Source organism: Cebus imitator, unplaced genomic scaffold (genome assembly GCF_001604975.1).
Source record: "Cebus imitator isolate Cc_AM_T3 unplaced genomic scaffold, Cebus_imitator-1.0 Scaffold45, whole genome shotgun sequence".
Taxonomy (NCBI): domain Eukaryota; kingdom Metazoa; phylum Chordata; class Mammalia; order Primates; family Cebidae; genus Cebus; species Cebus imitator.
The window spans coordinates 13,353,836-13,377,934 of NW_016107360.1; the positions used below are offsets into that span (position 1 = coordinate 13,353,836).

The 24,099-nt window shown below is 40.7% G+C and overlaps 1 long non-coding RNA gene and 1 pseudogene across 1 annotated transcript; one reads left to right on the top strand and one right to left on the bottom strand.

Annotated features, from left to right (window-relative positions):
• Positions 1-1,099: 1,099 nt before the first annotated feature.
• Positions 1,100-15,968, bottom strand: LOC108303291. Its single transcript, XR_001824768.2, has 3 exons — positions 15,956-15,968; positions 12,922-12,925; positions 1,100-1,192 (listed from the first exon to the last, which is right to left on the bottom strand). It is a non-coding gene; the product is annotated as an uncharacterized LOC108303291 (long non-coding RNA).
• Positions 15,969-17,221: 1,253 nt separating this feature from the next.
• LOC108303288 lies at positions 17,222-18,108 on the top strand (annotated as a pseudogene).
• Positions 18,109-24,099: the final 5,991 nt, after the last annotated feature.

Here is a 24,099-nt window from a genome sequence, read left to right on the forward strand (position 1 = left end):
GTCTGGTGACAGAGCAAGACTCTGTCTCAATAAAATAAATAAAACTAAACTGAGTTTAACAGTAAACACAGAATGAGCCAAACTGTAGGATATTTATTCAAAAACAGGTTGTCCCAAAAGTCTTCCTACAGTTTTACTAACCTCAGGGCTATAAATGCTGCAACTTACAAGAACACCATTTGAAAGTTTAAGTTAATTTAACACTGTTTAGCTCTGTGAATGTTGAATAACACGTTTTAATTTTCATTTTTTTCAGTTCCCCTGAGTGAAATATGGCATGCACTAATCAGAAGGGAAAATTACAATGACATTCATTATAATAATTAAAACAGTCAAAAGAAGTAAGCTTTCAAATGAGTTTTGTAGGTCTGTAGCATTTAGACTTAAGTAGTTATTAAAACTTAAAACTGCACTAAGCTTTTTGGGGTACCCTGTACTTGGGTTTATCATGTGTTGGGTTCTGTGCTAGACACTTGATTGAAAAGAAAAAATTAGGGAAGAAATAGTCTTCTTTAGGGAACTTGAAGTTTAGTTGTGGGGAGGGATGAAGGGGACACACAGATTTATCCTATCACACAATGTAAGTGCTATAATTGGGGCTGATAAAGTACTGGGGGAAATAGAGGACAGGGACCAGGTGACTCTGCCCAAGGAGCCAGGGGAATCCTGTTGGAGCAGCTGACTTGAAGCTGGGCATTAAAAAATGAATAGCGTCTAAGGGGAAAGGTGACAGCACAGGCACTGAGCAGACCACCTGCACTCAGGTTGATGCTGTGCTCTCAGACTGATGGACTGTGCGACACCAGGCGTGTTCAGGATGAGTCAGGGGTTGACTAATACTGAGGTTAGAAAATTAGACTGGAGCAAGCTTGGAAAGGGTATGTATGCTGAGCTCTAAAGGCATACATACCCTTTGAATCTAAGTATAAGAGCAACTATTGATGTCATTCAAAATTAGCAGATTGGTAAGTCTGTTTATTTTATTTTTTGAGGCAGAGTCTTGTTATGTCACCCAGGCTGGACTATGGACACCCGCCGCCACACCCAGCTAATTTTTGTATTTTTAGTAGACACAGAGTTTCACCATATTGGCCAGGCTGGTCTTGACCTCCTAACCTCAAGCTATCCTCCTGCCTTGGCCTCCCAAAGTGCTGGGATTACAGGTGTAAGCTATCGCGCCCAGCCTGGAAATCTATTAACGAAAGAAAATAAAATAGAACAAACGGTACAGAACAGAATAGAACCACAGAATGGGGTATGTGTTTTCCCGGGGTGTTATAACTGATTGGCTAAAAACAGTGGAAATTTATTGTCTCATAGTTCTGGAGGCTCCAAGTCTGAAAGTGCCAGCAGGGCCAGGTTCCCTCTGAAACCTGGAGGAAAAGGATCCTTACTCTCCTCTTCTAGCTTCTGATATCCCCAGCTGTTTCTTGGCTTGTGGCAGCATCAATCCAATCTCTGCTTCAGCCTTCAGGGGCTTTCTCTGTGTCTTTTCACAGTGCCTTCCCTCCGTGTGTCTGTCTCCGTGTCCCAATTTCATCTATTTATGAGGACACCAATGACATTGGAATAGGGCCCACCCTAATGACCTCATTTAGCTTGATTGATTCTATGAAAACTCATTTTCAAAATGAGGCCATTTCACTGCTGCAAGTGATATTTTTAGCCCTTTTCTTGTATTGAGAATAATCACGGGTGGACAAATGAATCTGTTTGCAAAGAGATCGGTTAAGCCTTCTTCTCTGATTGGCTTTCCTGAAAACAAAGATTTCAAACTGTAGGTCGATCACTCCAGATGATTTTAGGGTTTCCCCAAGCCCTTGTGTTCTGTGCACCTGCATTTTCTAGGGAGGTTTGGGTTTGTTAAGCCCTAGTGGTTCAGAGCATGGGTCAGGCTCAGTTCGAATCTAGTAACTTGCACCTAGTAACCACAAGCAAGTGACTTCACTCACTGTATATGATGAAAATACTATTAGCTATCTTGCAGCTTTATTAAGAGGAAGAAATAAGATTGTAGCACATATAAAGTGCTTGTCATATATAAGAGCTTAATAAATGGTAGCTATAACAATAACAATGCTGGTCATGACAATGTGTAAGATTCTAGACTGTGACTGCAGTTCTTCCCAAATTATATCTGGACACCACACAAAAGCATGCCTCTCACTGACCTATAGGCCGGAGCTTTGCTATACTCCTTAAATTCCAGTTAAGAAGACAGAGAACAGCTCGTTTATACATCTTAAGCAGGTAAATACAATTCCAGTTGTCTCAGTTTGTAGGTTTGATTTTACATTTGCAGCTGCTGCCACCAAGATAAATGTGGAGCTGGAATGAAAACAAGGAGAATTGATTAACCTTATGGGCAACGACGCCCCTCTTAGAAGTACCTGGGTCTCTCCCTGTACTTGTCTAGGCTTTTATAGCCATTGTTCCATTTCAGTTTTGTTACTGATCTTCAATGGGTCATGCCCGGCAGCTTAGAAACACAGCTCGGAGGCACAGGGAAAAGAGAAATGTCATAGCCCCCATGCGCCACATTTAATTGCTCAGTAAACACTTTTCTTAAGGAAAGAAGTCAGATGTGTCACACTCACACTCTTGCAAAACAGCATTGTGCTATTAAAAAAGGGAGGGGGTGGGTGGTGGATCCCGCTGAAGAAAGTCTACAGCTGTTCTGCACCTTAGCCATCGGCGTTGAAGTCTTCATTATGTGAGAAATAGGCCCAGGTGGCAGTAACCAAACTCTAAGACACAGACACGTGCCCTGATCAACTTAGTGAAGTGCTTCCATCTCCTTGCACTTGGTAAGGAAGAAGCACCTCCTAAGACTAGCCACAGGCTACAGACTCCAGGGAAGTTGTGGATAATTACATGGTAATTATTTCTAATAAGTGCTTCCACTCTCAGCATGATTATCCTTCCCTGGGTTGCTTGCCTCCTTATGCCTGGTTTATGTAGGGAAACAATGTCCAAATTAATCTACGTCTTTTGTAAGTGAGCCTATACTCCTCTGACGATCCAGATGGTTTAGCGCCCTTTAGCAGCAGGTGTTAAAGCTTTCTTACAAAAGGCACATTTTCAGTTTCCCTTCGGCTATGGGAAGAGCCAGGCAAATAAGACTTTGGTGGTTTAAGGATAAATTATGGGATTAATATAGACATGGCCACTAAGGACAGCTGAGCGAGCCCTGTGTAAAACGAAGAGAAATAATCACAGCGAATATTTGTAAGGATTTTATGTTTTGCCCAACACTTTTCATCTATATCATCTCCTTTAATTTTCACATCAGCCCTGCAAGGTATATACAGACAGTATGATGAACCTGCCAGTGTGCTCGGAAAAGTAACTGATTAAGGGCATGGCCTTAGGAGTAGACCGAGGGGATTTGAATCCCAGCTCAGCCACTCGTTAGCTGTGTAACCTTTGCTGTGTTAATTAACCTCTAAGCCTTAGCCTTCTCATGTCTGGGAAAAGGACATCACCAACCCTTCCAGGGCTGATCTGAGGATTTGATGAAATTCTATGTATGGCCATCAACACAATGTCTGGCCCATAGCAAGCCATTCATTCCTTGGTTGAAGGAAAGATCTTTGTAAATGACAAACACAGATTAAAGAAACTCCCGTAGGTGAAGTAGCATTTGGAGTCTCCTCTGTTTATCTTGTTCAGGCTCTATTTTATTTTCTTCCAGTGGCAATAGTGGTTATGGCAGGTGCTCTGCTTACTCATTCTGAGCCTATCACGTGTTGCAGGACCCAAAGTGGGTTATCTAGAAAAGTGATTCTATGGCCTCTGAAGGGTTTTCTAAAACTTCAAGAACTAGGTCACATCACCAAATAAAGAAATACAAGTAAAATGGGCAAAAGGTATTTCTTGGTAGGAATGCTCAAGCAATTACATAAAACCTTATGTTGCTTTTTATGCATGGCAGTGCAGGCTAGACTGCTCAAAACTTCCTGCTGGGTTAACTGCTATGGATTTAAAGGATTCCCCCTTGAATCTGAGACAGCCACACCTAGGAACACCAAGCAGTGAGAGAGAAAGAACTAGAAGGCCAGGCCCCAGATCTCTTCATTCTCTCTTCTCAGATCCTGCTAAATCTTTCTTGCTTTCCTCATCTGAAAATGGAAGTCATAACAACCTACCCACTCTATCCACCCTTACTGAGCCAAGGATTCTGAATGCACCAGCTAAAGGATACAGTCCATGTCTGGTCACATGTGACACCACGCTCACTAATGTGATGTAAATTGCCCGTGCTTAGCTTGTTCCCCTCTACCCTACCCAAAGATCTATCAGCAAAAAGAGAAAATGAATTATCCCGTCTCCTTCTCAGAAGAAAAGTGACCTAACACTGAGTTGTTAAATTTTGGGCTTCTTTGCTCTGAGACAGTTGGAAGAGTTAACTCCATTTATTTCCCTTTTGGTGCACCCCATTGTTAGTTTCTCTCAGTAAATTTTGACAAGAAAGAGTCAAACAAAACAAAACACACTCGATCCTTATTATTTCTGGATTCCATATTTGCAAATTCTCCTCCATGGTCTGGATAACAAGGACCTCAGAATTCCTCGCCAAGTGTCCACAAGCTTGCTTCCAAAGCCTGCATGCCACTCTTCCTTGGAGTCATCTTCCACCTGAGGGGTGGCCAAGGGCCACCTTACAGAGCTGGAATGCTCAGGGAAGCATGTCCAGGAGAAGGACAGGTGTGGAGGTAGTGTTCTACACCACGATGTTCCAGCACAGAACTTCAGGAAGTCTCAGAATTATAAACTCAGATTGATTTTCTAGGTTGCTATCAAGGTATATTTTTCAAGGTAAAAGGGTATATTTCATTTAACAGTTCGTTCTCTGGTTCATAAATGTTACATATCTAGACATATGATATGTGGGCCTCCATGTGTACTCTTGCCCTAGGCCTCCCAAGAAAGAAGCCGGCTTGGAAAGAAAGAAACATCTGTTGATTTAAACTACAGTTGACCCTTGAATTGATACATTTCTACTACACAAGTCCACTTAACACAGATTTTTTTTTTTTCCTAGAAAAGTGACATTGAGTGTTTCCGCCTTCTCTCCCACCTCCTTCTGTTTCTGCCATCCCTGAGACATTGGGATCAACCCCTTTTCTTCCTTCTTCTCCTCCTCAGCCTATTCAATGTGAAGGCAATGAGCATGAAGAACTTTATGCTGATCTACTTCCACTTAATGAATAGTAAATACATTTTCTATCCCTTATGGTTTTCTTTTCTTTTGAGACGGAGTCTCACTCACCTTGTCACCCAGGCTGGAGTGCAGTGGTGTGATAGGGGCTCACAGCAGCCCCCGCCTCCCAGGTTCAAGTGATTCTCATGCCTCAACCTCCCGAGTGGCTGGGATTACAGGCAAGTGCCACCATAGCCAGCTAATTTTTGTATTTTTAGTAGAGATAGGGTTTTGCCATGTTGACCGGGCTGGTCTTGAACTCCTAGGCTGAAGTGATCTACCTGCCTTGGCCCCTCAAAGTGCTGAGATTACAGGCATGAGCCACTGCCCCTGGGATCCCTTATGATTTTAATAACATTTTCTTTTCTCTAGCTTACTTTCTTGTGATAATATAGTATATGATATGTTTAACATACAAAATATATTGTTAGGTTATCAGTAAGGCTTCTGGTCAACAGCAGGCTATTAGTAGTTAAGTTTTGGAGAAATCAAAATTATATGTGGAGTTTTGACTGCATAGGGGGTTGACATCCCTAACCTCTGTGTTTCTCAATAGTCAACTGTGGGATGTGTCTGTCATCACGTCACAGCCTCGTTTATTCTGACTGTTGCACCTGGGGAGGAGAGTGGTGGGCTTCTCATTGCAGAATCTGTGGAACAGGGTGCCAGCAGATTGAGGAGGGCCCCCAGCCAGCAGCTCTGAGTAAGCAAAGGAACAACAAGGGCAACAGCGGTGTAAATGCTGGAGATCAGGCCCCTCCCCATTTGTATGCAGTGAATCAGCCGCTAGCATGTCTGTATGATCTAAGTGGGAGGGGCTTCCCCATTCCTCCTCTTTGCCTCCCTAAACCTATAAATTTTGGACGTGCCTGCCAAACTCAGCAGGTGTAAGCTCAAACTGGATTATTTTTCAAAAACATAAAAAGAGATGACATTTTTTATATTCTAGATTTCATGAAACAGTTCATACTTGATTGATATTTAAACAAGTATTATTGTTAGGCTAGGCATGGTGGCTCACTCCTGTAATCCCAGAACTTTGGGAGGCCGAGGCAGGCGGATCACTTGAGGTCGGGAGTTTGAGACCAGCCTGGCCAACATGTTGAAACTTCATCTCTACTAAAAATACAAAAAGTTAGCCAGGCGTGGTGGCACTCACCAGTGGTCCCAGCTACTTGGAAGGCTGAGGCAGGAGAATCTCTAGAACCCGGGAGGCAGAGGTTGCAGTGAGCTGAGAATGTGCCACTACACTCCAGCCTGGGGGACAGAGTGAGACTCCGTGTATTAGTCTGTTTTCTAGCTGCTGATAAAGACGTACTCGAGACTGGGCAATTTACAAAAGAAAGAGGCTTGATTGCACTTACAGTTCCACATGGCTGGGGAAGCCTCACAATCATGGTGGAAGCCAAGGAGGAGCAAGTCACGTCTTACATGGATGGTGGCAGGCAAAGAGAGGAGTGCTTGTGCAGGGAGACTTCCCTTTTTAAAACCATCATATCTCATGAGACTTATTCACTATCATGAGAACAGCACAGGAAAGCCCTGCCCCCATGATTCAATTACCTCCCATTGGATCCCTCCCACAACATATGGGAATTCAAGATGAGATTTGGGTGGGGACACAGCCAAACTATATCATTCCATCTCAAAAAAATAAATTAATTAAAATAAAGAAGTATTATTATCTAAACTCAAATTGTACAATTTCAGAAAAGATAAAAGCATTTTAATAGGCTAAGTTAAAAAGACATTATCAAAAATAAATAAATAAATAGAACTCTTTCCAATGCTAAGAGGAAAGACAGAGCTGAGAGAAGAGAAAGGAATTAAAAGACATTGAATCCTCACTACCAGCCAAAGTCATGCTAAGTGTATCACATATGATGTCACTCAAACTTCACCATAACCCTAAAAGGTGGGTATTATATTCTCCATTCTCTAATGAATGTAACAGAAGAATAGAGATGTTCAATCATTTGTCCAAGATGAAAGAGCTACTGAATGTCAGAGCCGGAATTCAAACGTAGTTCTCTGACACCAAAACTGCCATTCTTCTCACATCTTTATCTAGCTGCCTCCACTCCAATCTGAGGCTTGGAATACAAGCTTTGGATTCTTCCAATCATCACCCTGCTTCCCTGTATTTTTTTTTTTTTTTTTGGTTTGGTTGTTTTTTTATTTTTTGTATGTTTCAGACAAAATTTCACTCTTGTTGCCCAGGATGCACTGCAATGGCTCAGTCTCGGCTCACCACAACCTCCACCTCCTGTGTTCAAGCAATTCTCCTGCATCAGCCTCCTGAGTAGCTGGGATTACAGGCATGCGCCACCACACCCAGGTAATTTTGTATTTTTAGTAGAAATTCGGTTTCTCCATGTTGGTCAGGCTGGTCTTGAACTCCTGACCTCAGGTGATCCGCCCGCCTCGGCCTCCCAAAGTGCTGGGATCAGAGGATTGAGCCACCGTACCTGGGCTGCTTCCCTGTTTTTATCCCGTCCCCTTAGCAAGGTCAACTGTGGATAGTACTCCCTCATCAGAAGCCAGGAGAGTACGCTGGCTGGAGGGGTCCTGTTGACAAATCTCATCCTTGTGATGGATTTTTTTTTTCTAGGCCTCAGGACACCTGCAACGGCAAGGACACTTTTAAATACTCTCTGTCCTTCAGACCACATCGGAGCATCCTGTCAGGGTCTGGGAGCTGGGAAACAGGCCCCGAGCTGACGAATCTGGAGACACCCACGTGCTCCTGCACAGCCCACCCAGCTGTGCCCCCTGAGCTGTTAGTGAGAAAACTTAATTTTACATTTAATCTTGGTTTTCTCTCCTTAAATCAAAAGAGTGCTGAGGGATAAACCGGCGAAGCATGATGAGAGAGGGAAGAGTTTAATTAATGTGTGCAAGGTAAGCCCTCAGACAGATGCAGCTGGGAAACGGTGTATTTACTTCTGAGTTTTTTGACATTCATGTCTACCTTCCCCAGGTCAACCTTCCCTTCCCCCTGGGCTCGTCTGGTTTTGCCTGTGTTTAGAAGTTCTTCTGCGGTCTGTCACCTTCCTTGCAAATCTGTTGCAAAGTAATCACATCTCAGTATTGGAATCTGTGTTTCAAAAATGTCAAGACAAATTTCAATGATTAAACGCCACAGATTAAACTTGTTACTTCTCTAAAGATATGAAGGACAGATTTTAATTTGAAATTATAAATCTGAGGCACTGTACCATCCAGCTACCTCCAAAACCCAAAAACTCCATAAAGCTCTAGCTCTGAAGAAAAAAAAGTTAAATTCAATCTAAAGATGGTGATCTTGTGGAATAACCAGCCATATGTCATCTCATTTCATTGAGGCTGAAATTTTTCCCTAAGGCATCTGAAAGAACTCAGGTAAGGCATCCCTGATAAAGGTCATCTGTGAGGGAAACCTTGTGGGGATTTTTCCTCTTTGGATATCTAAAAACTCTAATTAAATATGCATTATTTGTGTAATGTTGACCAAGAAGCTTTATGTTAGTATGAAAGCAACTATGTATTACTCTCCAGCACAGCTTACATAAGCATTATGCTAAATTATTAGATTTTTCTCTTCTGCATAGCTGAAGTCCAAGAAGTCATAATTCTTTATTAAAACTGACAATCGGTTTATGCACCTGGAGATTTACCGAGAGAAATCTGCCTTGCATTCTCAACATGAAAATCTTGTGGCTGCCAGTAGGTGATACATCTAATTTTAACACAAGAAAAGACATCTAGCAAACATCAAAACAAAAGCTACCCTTCAAGCTCAATTTTCTTGTTCACACGTTGGTTCACCCTACCCCCACTTGATGTCAGCAGGAAGTAATCTCATCTGTGGAAAGGAAGCCAGCCTCCTCACTGCACAGACAAATTGTAGGAAAATGAAAAGGCTTGATGATTGCTGAATTTTATCCCTCTCTATTTCCAAAAGAATAATAAAGAGCCGTCTATTCTCCCACTTAACATCCTAATCACCCATGTCAGCAATTTACATTGAAGCTACCCACACCTCTGAGTGTGAAGGAAAAAAAAGAATGAGATGCCACCCCTCCCCCACCCTGATACACCCATTGGAACCTGTCAGTACTGCATCTTTAATCAGCCTCAAAATTGCAGTCCTCCTCCACTCAACGCCCAGCCCCTGCTGGTTTAGGGCACTACATAGCTTCTGGTAAACTGCTATCCATTATTCGTCTATATTTAGAACTCCTCTAGAGAAATGGCATTATCTGTCACTAAAGCTAAAAACTGTTTAAAGTTAGCCTTGTACAGTTGTTTATTCACAGTGTCTTTCATGGATCCTTCATTCACCTTGCTTAAATATGTTCAGACTGATGCACAACTACAGAAATGCAAAGTATGAAAACATCACCCTATGGAAAACTGACTGTGATTTGCATTTTGCTAATGTTGGGATAGGTCAAATGTTATTTCTCTTCTTTCCATAATATTTCATTGGAAATAAACCCTGCACCCTTTCACCAGCGAAAAGCCACTCAATGACCTGAACAAGATCTGGTGAAGGAAAACATATTTTCAATAATACTAACCTCATTTTTCTGCCAGAACAAATTAGTCAGTAGCTGTCTCATATGTCACAGAGGTTTTCAAGAGGCACTTAGGAGGATGCCAAAAAAAAAAAAAAAAATCCTTCAATGTAGATTATTAGAAATGTCATGTGCAAATGTAAAAATGCTCTCGCTGTCCTTTCATTTTACACTTCCTTATGAAACTACTGTTTCTCATTTGTGATTCCACTCCTGAAGAGATGTTTTTGAAAATGGTTCCAAAGAGAAATGAAGGAAGTGTTATCATTTAGCCCAGAAAAGGCAAGATGGCAGGGAGGTAATCAAATAAAGGAGGAGAGGACGCAATGAACTCATCACTCCTCCAAATTCCCATCTCCACTGAAAGCTGGTTAAGAAGCAGGGAGTGGGCTGTATTGGTAGTAAGTTTTCTGTAGAGTTGAGTACATCAAGAATAGCATGAGTTCCTGAATGAATGAATGTCTGCAATCAAAAACTGTCTTCCTTCAATGTTCTTTGCCATTTGAAGGGAAAGCAGTTTAAATAGCACACACGTGTTTTCTTAGGACCTCAGTTTCCACCATCCTATAATAGAGCAAACAGTTGCTACCTTTCAGTGTTGTGGAGCAGGTGAAGTAAGATGATGTGACTAAAACATGGAGCATGATGTCAGATCCATAACCAAAGAAAACTAGAGAAATCTGTAAAGCTATGATGTATGTGGTAAGAGTGGGGGTAGAGAATTCAGGCAGAGTGGCTGACTTTATTTTATTGTATAGCCTAGTCTTTATATGATAATATTGCTATTTAAGTTTACCAGATGGGAAAATACTACTCTTCAGCATCCTCTGCGAGGCCCGTTTTCATATGTGTAGAGCTGACTGTGTACTTGAATAGGTGAATTATGCATTTCACCCAACTTTCTTTTATAATTTGAGTCGTTAGACGTGGCTATAGAGTTAACAGTTTTATATAAAAGTGTTCCTGGAGATTTTGCTTGTTCTTTTTGGCCTCTAATCAAAAGTGAAAGAGATGAATAGTAGCAGTATTTGTGATTTCACCCTATTTCAAATATTTACAGATGCTTAACTCTTAGAGAGATACTTTTGACATTCCAACACATTTCAGCTCTGTATAAACATTCCTTTGGGGGCTTTTATTTTGTTTTGATAGCAAAAATTACTAGAGGAATGTAAATGAAAACTGATTTCCAAATAAGATACCCTGAGGCAATCAAAATATCCTATGTGGTGATTATCCCCTGTAAAATACACTTTCCCTCAGGGAACCTGCTATCAGAGAAAATTAAAACCTAGCCACCCATTTTAAAGCCCATTAAGTCATTAGGTGGCTCTTCAGTGTTATCCTGATGGGCTACACAGCACAAGGACCGCCCCCACCCTCCCACCCCCCAGAACCAGTGAGAAAGCATTGTGCAGACTCTTGCAAGCAGATTTCTTTATTTGGGAGTCAGTTTAGACCTGAGATGGACCTTGAGAATTACTCAGCTCCTTCCATTTGCAGAGAAGAAAAAAAAAAACAAAAAACTGAGCACAGAAGAAGTCACGTGGATTTCCAATATCCACAGCTGGTTAGAGACAGAATAAGGGTTGAAACCAAATTCCTACAGCATCCTGATATCACAGAGCCTTCATGGTCCTAAGGGTGGGATGATTTATTCTAGACCAGAATAATTTTTTGGATGGTGGTTTTGGAAAACCATCTGCCTTAGAAGTTGCTTCAGACTGAAAAAAAAAAAAAAAAAACCTTTTTAAAAAGTAAAGCATTTAAAATGTGTTTATTATGGCTGGGCACAATGGCCCATGTCTATAATGCCAGCACTTTGGGAGGCCAGGATGGGCAGATCACGAGGTCAGGTGTTTGAGACCAGCCTAGCCAACATAGCCAAACCTCATCTATACTAAAAATACAAAAAGTAGCCAGGCGTCGTGGTGGGTGCCTATAATTCCAGCTACTTGGAGGCTGAGGCAGGAGATCCGCTTGAACCTGGGAGGCAGAGGTTGCAGTGAGCTGAGATCGTGCCACTGCACTCCAGCCTGGACAACAAGAGCAACACTCCTTCTCAAAAAGAAAAAATGTGTATATTATGTAACATGTATGTGTTATCATTCTAGTTCTCCCATGTAGAGTGATGAAACGGGGTGGCTAATTCTAGAAACCCTCTTCCCACAAGTCTTACAGCTCTCTCCTTCCCCCTTTCGCGCAGAGGACGTTTTGCTCAAATGTCACCTTCTCAGTGAGACCTACCCTGACTCCCCTATTTTTTTATTTTTTGATATGGAATTTCACTCTTGTCCCCCAGGCTGGAGTGCAATCGTAGCGATCTCAGCTCACTGCAACCTCTGCCTCCCAGGTTCAAGCGATTCTCCTGCCTCAGTCTCCCGAGTAGCTGGGATTACAGGCATGCACCACCACATCTGGCTAATTTTTTGTATTTTTAGTAGAGACGGGGTCTCTCCATGTTGGTCAGGCTGGTCTCAAACTCCAATCCTCAGGTGATCCGCCCACCTTGGCCTTTCAAAGTGCTGGGATTACAGGCATGAGCCACTGTGCCTGGCCCCCAAATCCCCTATTTAACCTACCTCACAGCACACATCCTGGGATTACTGATCCCTTTTACCGTATTCTATCTCTCCTTCAAAGCACCTATCACCTGCTGACTTACTATGTAATTCACTCATTCTGATGCTTTTTGTTAATTAATGTAATGCAAGTGCCTAGAACAGTGCCTGGCATAAAATAATTCTTAAGTATTTGTGGAAGGAATTAATAAATTGTCCCAAATGGCATTCCTGTGTGCCCATGGGTGCACATCAATTTCTGGTTGGTGGTCATCTTCCGACTCGATGTGCCCTGTCCATGAGCACACAGTGTTGTGGAGAGCCAAGCTTCATTATGACCTTGCCTCACTAAAAGGTAAACATTGTGTCCTTTTGGCCCTCTGTTAAAGAAACCTCACTTTCCTGAGATCAGCATGGTTTCCTGGCCATCATAAATATTTCTACATGTTTAAATCTTGCTCAGCTTGCTACTTTCTAGACTCATTTGATCTAAAATGCGTACTGGCCATCCATAGTGTGTGAAGTTGGTGCCAGACGTTCATGGTGACAGACATGAGCAGTACATTCTGGAACCTATTAGACTAATGTCTCATAAAACTTCTCTGATTCCCTGATGTTCTCCCATCAATTTTCCTGTTCCTCTATGTGGCATACAATGTTACTGGCTTATCCAGGCCGTTTCCCCTCCTATTTGGTATCTCCATTTAGTTTGGGCAATAATGTACTCAGGAATTCAGTCATGTTTGACCTTAGTCAGTCATGGCAACCCCTTCTCCCTTTGCCAGTGATTGGTCTACAAGTGAGTGTGTAATCCAGTCCTGGTCAGTGAAATATAATGAGAATTCTAATGGAGGGCTTGGGAAAGGTTTTTCTCCCTATCAGAAAGTAGGGGAAGTACCACAGTCTTCAGCCCTAATTGCAGCACCTTGATTCCTAATTTGGATGGTTTCATGTGAAAATGTGATGATGGCTGCTATGGTATGACCAAGAGGAAAAACAGCACATGTGCACTGAGGCAAAGGGGAACAACTAAAGGAGCCTGGGCTCTGAATGACACTAATCTAACAAACCCACCATGAGACCAGTCTACCTCTTGACTTACTTATCACGTTCAAATGATATTATCTATTAATCACTGACACTAGGCTGATAGTCTTTTCCATTTTTTGATTAATGTGAAAAGACACAGACTAATTTTGTTTATAAATATCTGTCAGCCCTGAGATAATAATATTAAGAAGTGGCTTCATTTCCTTGAATCTTTCCTGTATGATTGAATTTTTCCTCCTTTTTTTTTTTTTTTTTTTTTCATTGAGACAGAATCGGTAGAATTAACCGGAGAAGCTGTCTTGGATTGATGTGTTCTGAGTTTTGTTTGTTTTGTGGGGAGGTTTCTAGCTATAATAGCTTTATTATTTATTATTTAGTATCTTTAATAACTATTGAGCTATTCAGGTAATCTATGTCTTTTTGAGTGATCTCTGGAAGATGGTTTCTTTCAAAGAATTTGTCCATTTTATCTAAGTTGTCAAATATCTTGCCAAAATAGTTGGTTGTAATATTTTCTTATACTTTTTTCTTATACTTTTAATACCTAAAACTTCTATATTAGTATCCCCTCTCTCATTTCTATAATTAATAATTTTTATCATATCTATTTTTCTTGATGAATCCAGCTAAAAGTTTATCACTCATTGATCTCAAAAAAGCAGTTTTTTATTCCAATGATATTCTCTATTTTTTGTTTTTCTATTTACTCTACCTTCTTGAACATTTGAAATATATTTACAATAGCTGTTTTAATGTCCTTGACTAGTTTATCTGTACCATTTTTGTTCTGTTTTCATTGATTGATTTTTCTCCACAATATAAGATATATTTATATATCTATGCTTTTTTGCAGACTTAGAGTACATACATTACGTGTGTTCAAGTTAAAGAATAATAGCAAAGTGAACAATGTTTACAACTCTAAACAACTTAACAAAAAGAATATTATCAATACCTTAAAGCTGTCCCTGATCACATCCCTGCCTCCATCCACTCAAAGGTAACTACTATCTTGAATTTTGTGTTAAACTAACTTTTATTTATTTGTTTTTGCTTAGGTATGCAATCCTAAAATAATATATTAATTTTAACATTTTTAGACCTTTGTCAAATAAAATAATTTTAGGCTTACTTGTTTCACTCAATATGTTTCTAAAATTCAGCCAGATAAACATGTATCTGTTCATCCATATTCTATCTTAAATGGTACTTCATTAAATGAATATTCAAAAAAAATCTACTATTTGCGGACATGAGAGCTATTTCCAATTTTTCTTTTTGCTTGTTTGATCTCACTAGTACAAACAGTGTTTCTGTGACCATATTTGAATATATCTTTGGTGCACATATGCAAAAGTCTTTCTAAGATATATATCTTAGAGTGGTATTGCTGAGTTGAAAACTGTATGAATTTTCAACTTTACTAAATAACACTAAATTGTTTGCTGAAGTACTTGTACCAATTTACTCTTCAGTCAAAAGGGCTTAAGTGTTTCTATTGCTCTACATCTTCACCAATATTTGGTTTTGTCAGACTATATAGATTTGCCAGTCTGATAGAAAAAACTAGCAACTATGAAAGTCATTTGTTTTCCCCAAACATTTCCAGTTATCCCTGCTTCCAAGCACATGGTAGAAGGAATTGCACTTCCTAAATCCATGTGATGAGTGCGTTTGTTGTGACTTGCACTGAATTGTGAAGGAATGTGCCAATCCCTAGCTGGAGCAATTAATTGCTGATGCAAACACCTCCATAGTTTCCTTCCCTCTGGAAAGGAGGCCTACAACATCGGAGGTGACTGTTGTGTAACCCTGGGAACATGAATGACCATAATAAACAGGTGACTGACCTCAGTTCTCTGATGACCTTAAATGGACACTTAATGTGAGTGAGAAGTAAAATTTTGTTGGGATGATTCTTGAGTGTTAGTGGCAACAGTATTACCTAGCATATGATGACATACAGAATATTTCATTGTGGTTTTAACTTGCTTTTTCCTGCTTACTAATGAGACTGCACATCTTTTTAATGTTTTGTCTGGACATTTTTTATTTCATAAAATGTCAGTTTATTTATTTATTTAAACCATCTTTCAATGGGTTTGTCTTGTCTTACTGATTTATAGAAGTTCTGTAGACATTTTGGATTCTCATCTTTTCTCAGCTTTGTTTCAATACCATTACACAGTATATGGTTTTCCTTTTAATGGTTCTTAAACAAAACTTTTTAACTTAGAAAATTTTAAGCATACAAAAGTAGAGAGAATATAATAAGCCTCCATGTAGCCATACCCAACTTCTATAATTATGGACTCATAGTCAATCTTTTTGCATCTATAATCTCTACCCATTCCTCCCATCCTCAGATTATTTTGAAGAAAATGACAGACATTACATAGTTTCATCTATGTATTTCTAAAGATAAGAACTCTTTGCAATTTGGGGGCCCAGTGTTATGTAAGGGTCTCTGTTCCAATCCCCCAACCTGTATAGGCTGAGGGCTTTCCCTCTTCCCCCTCAAACCTCAGCTGTAGGCTTCCAGGGAGAGTTTGTGTCTCAGCTAATCAGATGACTAAACACACTTAAAAACTATTTTTCCATTATATTATGCTAAAAACACTAGAAATAAATTAGTTTTACATGCACTCATGTTGCTTAGACAAGTACTAGTAAGTATGTATTATGTGTGCATAATTTTTACATGTGTGTGTTTACCACTATCCATTTAATCTATAAGCTTCTATTTCTATTCACCAAGGTTTAAGTAATACCCAGCCCAATGTGATTCAGAAGTAAATGCATAATAAACTCTATCTGATGAAAGTGAAAGTCCTGTGATTATTCAGGCATCATGAGGAAAATGAACTCAAATTGTGGCTTGATTTTCATAGGCAATTCTAATGGCTGTATAAGAAATTTATCTCACATGGAATAAAACATAGAATTTTCCCTGTTTTATTCATTTCAGTTTTCTTTCTTTCATACTTATTCTAGGTAGTCTATGCATTGAATGTTCAGTAATGTTTTTGAAAGGTATGTAACTCAAAATACATGGTTGTACTATGAATAAATGCACTAAACTGATATTACCATTATAGAAGATTCTGAGAAGAACATTCAATTATTCAGTCCCTTAAAATATATCATTTTATTGACTTGCTTCTTCTAAGGCATTCATATACAGTGTGCTCTGTCTTTTAGAGTTTAACAATTCCATTTTCATACCTCTCTAAACACATCATTTTAATTGTTATTTTTAAAAACATACCACTAGTGATTTCTATACTATCTTGTCTTTTCATAAATGTCTATATACAATATTGTTATGTTAATTAAAAATAAATACAACTGTTTTGTTATTGTTATATTAACTTTCACTTAAACAAGGGAAAAGAAAGATTAAGTAGCTGACAGTGTACTGAAGAGTAGCTGTTAGAGACAGACTGCTTGTTCCTAGTACTACAAGGAAAAAATAGCATTCAGACAAAAAGTTTTCTCAGCAAGCCAATTTTACTTTCTACAGAAAAGGTACTGCTCCTCAGCCACCTTGCCATGAGAGTACAATGAACAAAGGAAAGGCAGACATATTTATTCCTTACATATTGGGTCCTTAAGGCTGTGTCTGATCTCCGTTGGCTGGAGCCAGACCTCACTATCTAAAACTAAACCTGACTGGCTGACAACTTGAAACTTTTCTGAATAGGTAAAGGCAATGGAGAACAAAAGGAAAAGAGGAAATCCAAATAAGGTAGGGAGAGGAAGTTGCTTGTGAAAGGACTTAGAAAAGTAGTAACATAAACATCTTGGTTAAAGTACAAGGACATAGCTCTGAGCAGCAGGGTGGTGATAGTGGCAGTGAGGGGCTCACTGAGGTGCTCAGATTCTTGTAGCTGTGCCGGGATTTAACCACCACCATGTCAAGCAAAAGAGCAAAGACCAAGACCACCCAGAAGCGCCCCCAGCACACAACATCCAATGTGTTTGCTATGTTTGACCAGTCATGGATTCAGGAGTTCAAAGAGGCCTTTAATGTGATTCATCAGAACAGAGATGGTTTCATTAATGAGGAAGATTTTCATGATACGCTTGCTTCATTGGGGAAGAATCCCAACTCATGGATGCCATGATGAATGAGGCTCCATCCCCCATCAATTTCACCATATTCCTCACCATGTTTGGTGAGAAGTTAAATGGCACAGATCCTGAAGATGTCATCAGAAATGTTTTTGCTTGCTTTGATGAAGAAGCAACTGGCACTATTCAGGAAGATTACCTGACAGAGCTGCTGACAACTCGGTTTACAAATGAGGATCAGTTTATGAATGAGGAAGTGGATAATCTGTACAGAGAATCACCTGTTGAACGAAAGGTGAATTTCAATTACATCGAGTTCACACGCATCCTGAAACAGTGGAGCAAAAGACAAAGATGACTGAAAGAACTTCAAATTCTAGCCAAATGTTCCTTATTGCCACTTTGGGTATTTCTGAGATTTTCTCTTGCATGCCCTTAGCTTTACAGCTTTTGCATTTCCTGTTGTATTTATTGTCAGACATTTTTGGCACATGTATCTTTATACTAAGACTGGATACAGGACTTTCTATTAATATCATTTTCAGAATAGAATATAGGCCCTCCTCCCAATAACTTCGGTCTATAGAGAGTCAATATATTTTTTCAGAGAAAGTTAATCGCTCAATTTTTTTGTGAACCATAATTAAACTCAATGATAAAAAAGTATAAGGACATAGAATGTACTATGTGACTGTGAGCACGTCCACCACAAATATCTTGGTTAAAGTACAAGGACATAAAATGCATTTATTCCCTTATATCCAATAGCTACATAGGATAGGGCTTAACAGAGAGTTAGAAGCAAAAAGGAAGAAGGCTTTGAAGAAAGTCTTTAAAATAAACTATTATTTCTAACATTTATTATTATTATTCCTTAACAAGAAGGGAAACTTTGAAGAGGAACTTTGTACCTTCTACAGCAGCTAAAAAGACCAAAACAGGGCCACTGGCTTTCCCCACCTATGCTCCTTTGGCTTCTGCCCTTTCATGTCCTATGTATGGCTGCCATCATGTGCAGCTCTGTCATTTCTTCTCAGGGCCTGCTTGACACACTTGATCCAAAGAAGCTACTTCCTCCTTTCTGACCACTGTTTGCTCAGTCAGAGCTGGTGTGCCTATAGATCTTCCCACCTTTATTCCAATGCTACCTGGCAGGGAGAAGAGACACATATACATATATGTATGTGTGTGTGTGTGTGTGTGTGTGTAGGCAGGTTTTATATATATATAAAACCTGTTATATATATGAATGTATAACCTGCATATATATATATATATATAAGTTACCGCTCCATTGTCAGGCTGGGGTGCAGTGGTGCCATCATAGCTCATTGCAGCCTTGAACTCCTGGGCTCAAACAATCCTCCTGGCTCTGCCTCCTAAAGCTTTTGAGTTCCAGGTGTGAGCACCAAGCCTGTGCATCCTTTTGATCCTTATATTTGGCTTTCTTGACAAATCCTATGCTCCCAGACTTCTAGCAGAAGCCCATTCTCCAGATGTAAACTGCCAGGAATCCTATGGGGTGGAAGAGGATTCTCTGAGCTCTTAAACTTGGTCCTAAGGTGCTTCCTTGGCTACCTTATGTTTAACAATAGATTGCTAGTGATACTGATGAAACTCTTCTTTTGTTTTAATATCTGACAAATTTCTTGCTAATCTTAATTACCAGAGCAGCTCCAGGGAACAGTGAATCTTCAAACACGAGATTTTAATATGCTTTCCTTTACGTCAGTGTTCCTTTTTTCTATACATCTAATAAAACATTTGTTCCATTTGATGCCAAAGATTTGCCCTTTGTTTAATTAATTTTGCATACTGCACATGTTAGATTTTCTCCCATTATTCATATTTTCTCCAGTTGTTCATCTAGGGACTAATTTAAGTAATTTGTACATGTCCTTAGTTTAAAATGGGTTTTGTACATTCACTGAGTATTTTGAAGAAAAACCAACCATTACATGACAAATGTATGTCTTCTAGAATTTTTATTTCTAAACTCCATGGAACATTTCTATGTGACTTTCCATAATATCGAATCTCAGGCAAAAATGACTTACTGTATTAGTCTGTTTTTACACTGCTGATAAAGACATACCCCAGACTGGGCAATTTACAAAGAGGTTTAATTGGACTTACAAGTCCATATGGCTAGGGGAGGGAGGCTCACAGTCATGGTGGAAGGCACGGAGGAGCAAGTCACACCTTCTGTGGATGGCGGCAGGTAAAGAGAGCCTGTGCAGGAAAACTTCCCCCTATAGTAACCATCAGATTTTGTGAGACTTACTCACTATCATAAGAACAGCATGGAAAAGGCCTGCCCCCATGATTCAGTTACCTCCCACGGGGTCCTTCCCACAACACATGAGAATTCAAGATGAGATTTGTGTGAGGACACAGCCAAACCATATCACTTGTACTGCTCTATGACTCAGCTGATTCATTTCAAAACGACTATTTCCGAGACGTGTCAATCGAGATGGAAGGTGCTGGGCATAATGAACTGCGGGTTTCCCCCCCCCAGTTCTGACCCTTGCCTGCAGAGCCCTATCATTGCTTATGTACCCAGAAATCCCAAAGCTCTTTGGAGCACCCAAGGGATTTCACAGGTCTATAAAAAAGAACAACCTGTAAATTGGGCTTGGTGATTCTGCGGGGATATAAACCAACATAATACGTAATGGAATAAACTACGGCATTAGCCAGTTCAGAGCCCTAAAGCTGAGCTTGTTAGAAGAACCACCACACTTTCAAGTAAACGAATAGGGTGGGGATCCCAGAGGGAACGGAATCTACCCAGAATCCTCTTCAATTCAGCCCTGAGGTTTTTATCAAGGGCCTTCTGTGTACAGAGTTTAAGGTTAGAGACTTTTAACCTTTCTTTCTCTTGTGGACCGGAAAGACAAACTCTAGAAACTTAAGGGGCACTATTAAATTCCACAAACTAAATACTTGTCCCGAGATGAACAATTCAGAGCGTAACAGTTGCTGTGGGCTGAATCCAAGCATATGACATAATTTAGAAATCTACCAGTGTGTCTCCAGAGAATGCATTTTCATTTTTCCATAATACAACACATGCCTATAAAATCCATCTAACATGATGGACTCCATCACTTTTAAAGGAATGAAATTGTTGTGGCTGTAGCTTTCAAGAATGCCCTCACATATAGTTCCTACAAATGGACTTAAGAGCTGATTTGGGTTGGCTGGGTGCGGTGGCGCATGCCTGTAATCCCAGCACTTTAGGAGGCCAACACGGGCGAATCACCTGAGGTCAGGAGTTCAAGACCAGCCTCACCAACATAGAGAATCCCTGTCTCTGCTAAAAATACAAAATTAGCAGGGCATGGTGTTAAATGCCTGTAATCTTAGTTACTCAGCAGGCTAAGGCAGGAGAATCGCTATTGCTAGAAACTGGGAGGCGGATGTGGCCGTGAGTGAGCCAAGATCGTGCCATTGCACTCCAGCCTGGGCAACAAGAGTGAAACTCCGTTTCAAAAAAAAAAAAAAAGATGATTTGGAGGGAAGCCCCCAATTCCCATATGCTTGACTTCAAAGAACAATCTAGCTATAGCTCAAATAATTGTCCTCCTCAACAGAGTGCTCAACATGGGATGCAGTGGGTGGTATACAGGGGAAGAAACTCATGGAATGGTAGAGACAGCCCCCTAGTCAGCCAGATGGGCCAAATCAGATGTAGGGTCAGCAGGATCACATTTATATGCTTGGAATACATCGCCATCTAGAGGGAACCCAGGTATCTAGGTTTCCATCCTGCAATGATTCAGTCCTTTTATGGGGCCTTCCTGTAAATCATTAAAACAGCACCAACTCCTCTGCAGCATCCAGCCCACTGAGTTCTCAGCAGCATGGTTGCTGTGGGTATCAGAGCTGATTTCCGTTAGTTGATTTGTTGCATCCAGTTGATCATATTTCTGCTCCAGGAACGCTGCAACTTCTACACCTAGGCTCACCTTGGTTATGATAACATCAGTGTCTAAAGTTTCCTTAATAGGCTATAGCAATAATCTCTGTCTCATCTATCATCATGTTGCCACCCATTTATTATCCAAAAAAATTATTAAAAATAACCAAGCCTTTGGAGTCAGGAAAACCATTAGAATCAATTTGATTTCCCTTGCAGTTGGGAAATGAATTTTAAATTATTCATGTTAACACCCTCCAGATAAATTGAATTTTTAGAGTGTTTCAGAAAAGCTTAGTAAAGACCACCTTTGACATTAACAGATTGTATTTTTTAAATATTAATTTTATATTAACCATTGCTTTTTGACAGTCATCTGACCAACAATTTCAAGAATCATTAATGTTAATAAGGAAAGAAGTAAAACCTTAACATTTTAATATTATAAAACATTTTTTTCAACTTTTGCTTCCAGCTATATGACTCACTAGATATCTGGAGAAGGTTATCTGCCACTTAAAAACGTTGGATAAGGCCAGGTGCGGTGGCTCACACCTGTAATCCCAGCACTTTGGGAGGCCAAGGCAGGCAGATCACCTGAGGTCAGGAGTTTGAGATCAGCCTAGCCAACATGGTGAAACCCCATCTCTACTAAAAATACAAAAATTAGCTAGGCATGGTGGCAGGTGCCTGTAATCCCAGCTACTCAGGAGGAGGAGGAGGCAGGTGAATCACTTGAGCCCGGGAGGCAGAGGTTGCAGTGAGCTGAGATCACACCACTGCACTCCAGCCTGGGTGACAGAGTGAGACTGTATCCAAAAAAAAAAAAAAAAATTCTGGATAAGAGAGTTTTTTTAAAAAACATTTTTTTAAATGTGCACCTAAGCTTACAGGAAAGTCAAAGAAATCTTCTAAGGCCAGAAAACTAAGAAGGAACCCAGAGAAAAAGAGCCCTGCATTTGGCATTGCCCTGGATGCATCTGCCAGGAGCCGGTAGCCTCCAGTGGGGGCCTAAACTTCTGCAGCTGTAGAATTTATCCTCCAACCTAGAGTGCTAGTGAAGTGAAAGGTGGTGCTGTTAATAATACACGAGGGTTTCTGCTCCTTCCTGGGATGTAGAAAGCTATGAGAGAATGTCATTCCCATCCTAACAACAAGAAAATGATGAACAGTGTACAATATTATAACTTTATTTCCTTAAACACTTCAGAGACTTGAGGTCACAGGCAACCAGGAAAGTGAACTTCAAAGGATAAAAAGCATCTCTAATGAGAGTCAGGATACGGAATTGTTGCACCTTTGGCAGAGTATGGGAGGAAGAGGGGGAGGCCATGGAGTGAGTATGAAATATTTTTGACAAGATAATGAATTCCTTACTTTGGGAGGCTGAGGCAGGCAGATCACTTGAGGTCAGGTGACCAGCCTGGCCAACATTGTGAAACTCTGTCTCTACCCACCCCCCCCACCAAAAAAAAGTAGTTGCATGCAGTGCTTCGTGTCTGCAATCCCAGCTACTTGGGGGGCTGAGGCACTAGAATCACTTGGACCCAGGAGGCGGAGGCTGTAGTGAGCTGAGATCATGCCACTGCACTCCAACCTGGGCGACACAGGGAGACTGTCTCAAAAAGAATGAATTTTTAAAGACTGAGTATGCACTCATATCTCGTATTAATTTAGAATAACTGGGAGGCCCAGACACAGAGTTCACACACACTCCCAGGCTTCTCTCCACAGTCTCCATGGGGAAGAGGGGGTGCTCTTGAGGAAGACTGAGGCAGGGCAAAAGGCTGGAGAAAGCCCCAGTTTGGTGGCACAGGACGCGGGAAGAGGTGGCTGCCCCGACACCTTGATGCTCCTCTCATGGGAGCTAAAGCCTTAATTAAGCTGTCAGGAAGAACCAGGAAGCCCTTGAGAAGCAAAGTCCTCTGCCTCTGCAGGGCAGCCAGCAATTCCGTCTTTCCATATCTTGGTATTCAGGCAGAGATCTGCTTCTGGGGAAAGGATAGAAGCAAAAGCCATCTGCCTCTGAGGAGAGACAGTAAAGCTCTTTGAGGCCTGGAGCCTACACCAGTGGACAGCCAAGTTCTGCTTCTCCTCCCAAGGGGCAGGAACCTGTCCAGACAAGGGACAGTTTGCTCAGCTGATTAGCCAGGGGTGCACAGACCAAGATGGAACATGGTAGAGAGTGGATTTGGAAGGGGCAGAAAGAAAATACCCAGTGATTAAAGAATTTTGAGAGAGATAAAGAGATAGAGGAACAAGAAGCTAGAATAGAGACACAAAATAACCAAACAAAATTCTATAAATGAAAAATATAAAAATTGTATTCATTTCAGTTGATAAGCAGCTGATGAGACAGTGTGATACGGTTTGGCTGTGTCCCCACTCAAATCTCATCTTGAATTGTAGCTCCCAAAATTCCCACATGTTGTGGGAGGGACAAAGTAGGAAATAATTGAATCTTTGGGGTGGTTCCCCCATACTGTTCTCATGGCAATTAGTAAATCTCACGAGATCTGATGATTTTTTTTGTTATTTATTTATTCAGAAATAGGGGCTCTCTCTGTCACCCAGGCTGGAGTGCAGTGGTGCAATCTTGGCTCACTGCAACCTCTGCTCCCAAGTTCAAGTGATTCTCCTGCCTCAGCCTCCCCAGTAGCTGAGATTACAGGTGCGTGCCACCACACCTGGCTAATTTTTTGTATTTTCAGTAGAAAAGGGGTTAAA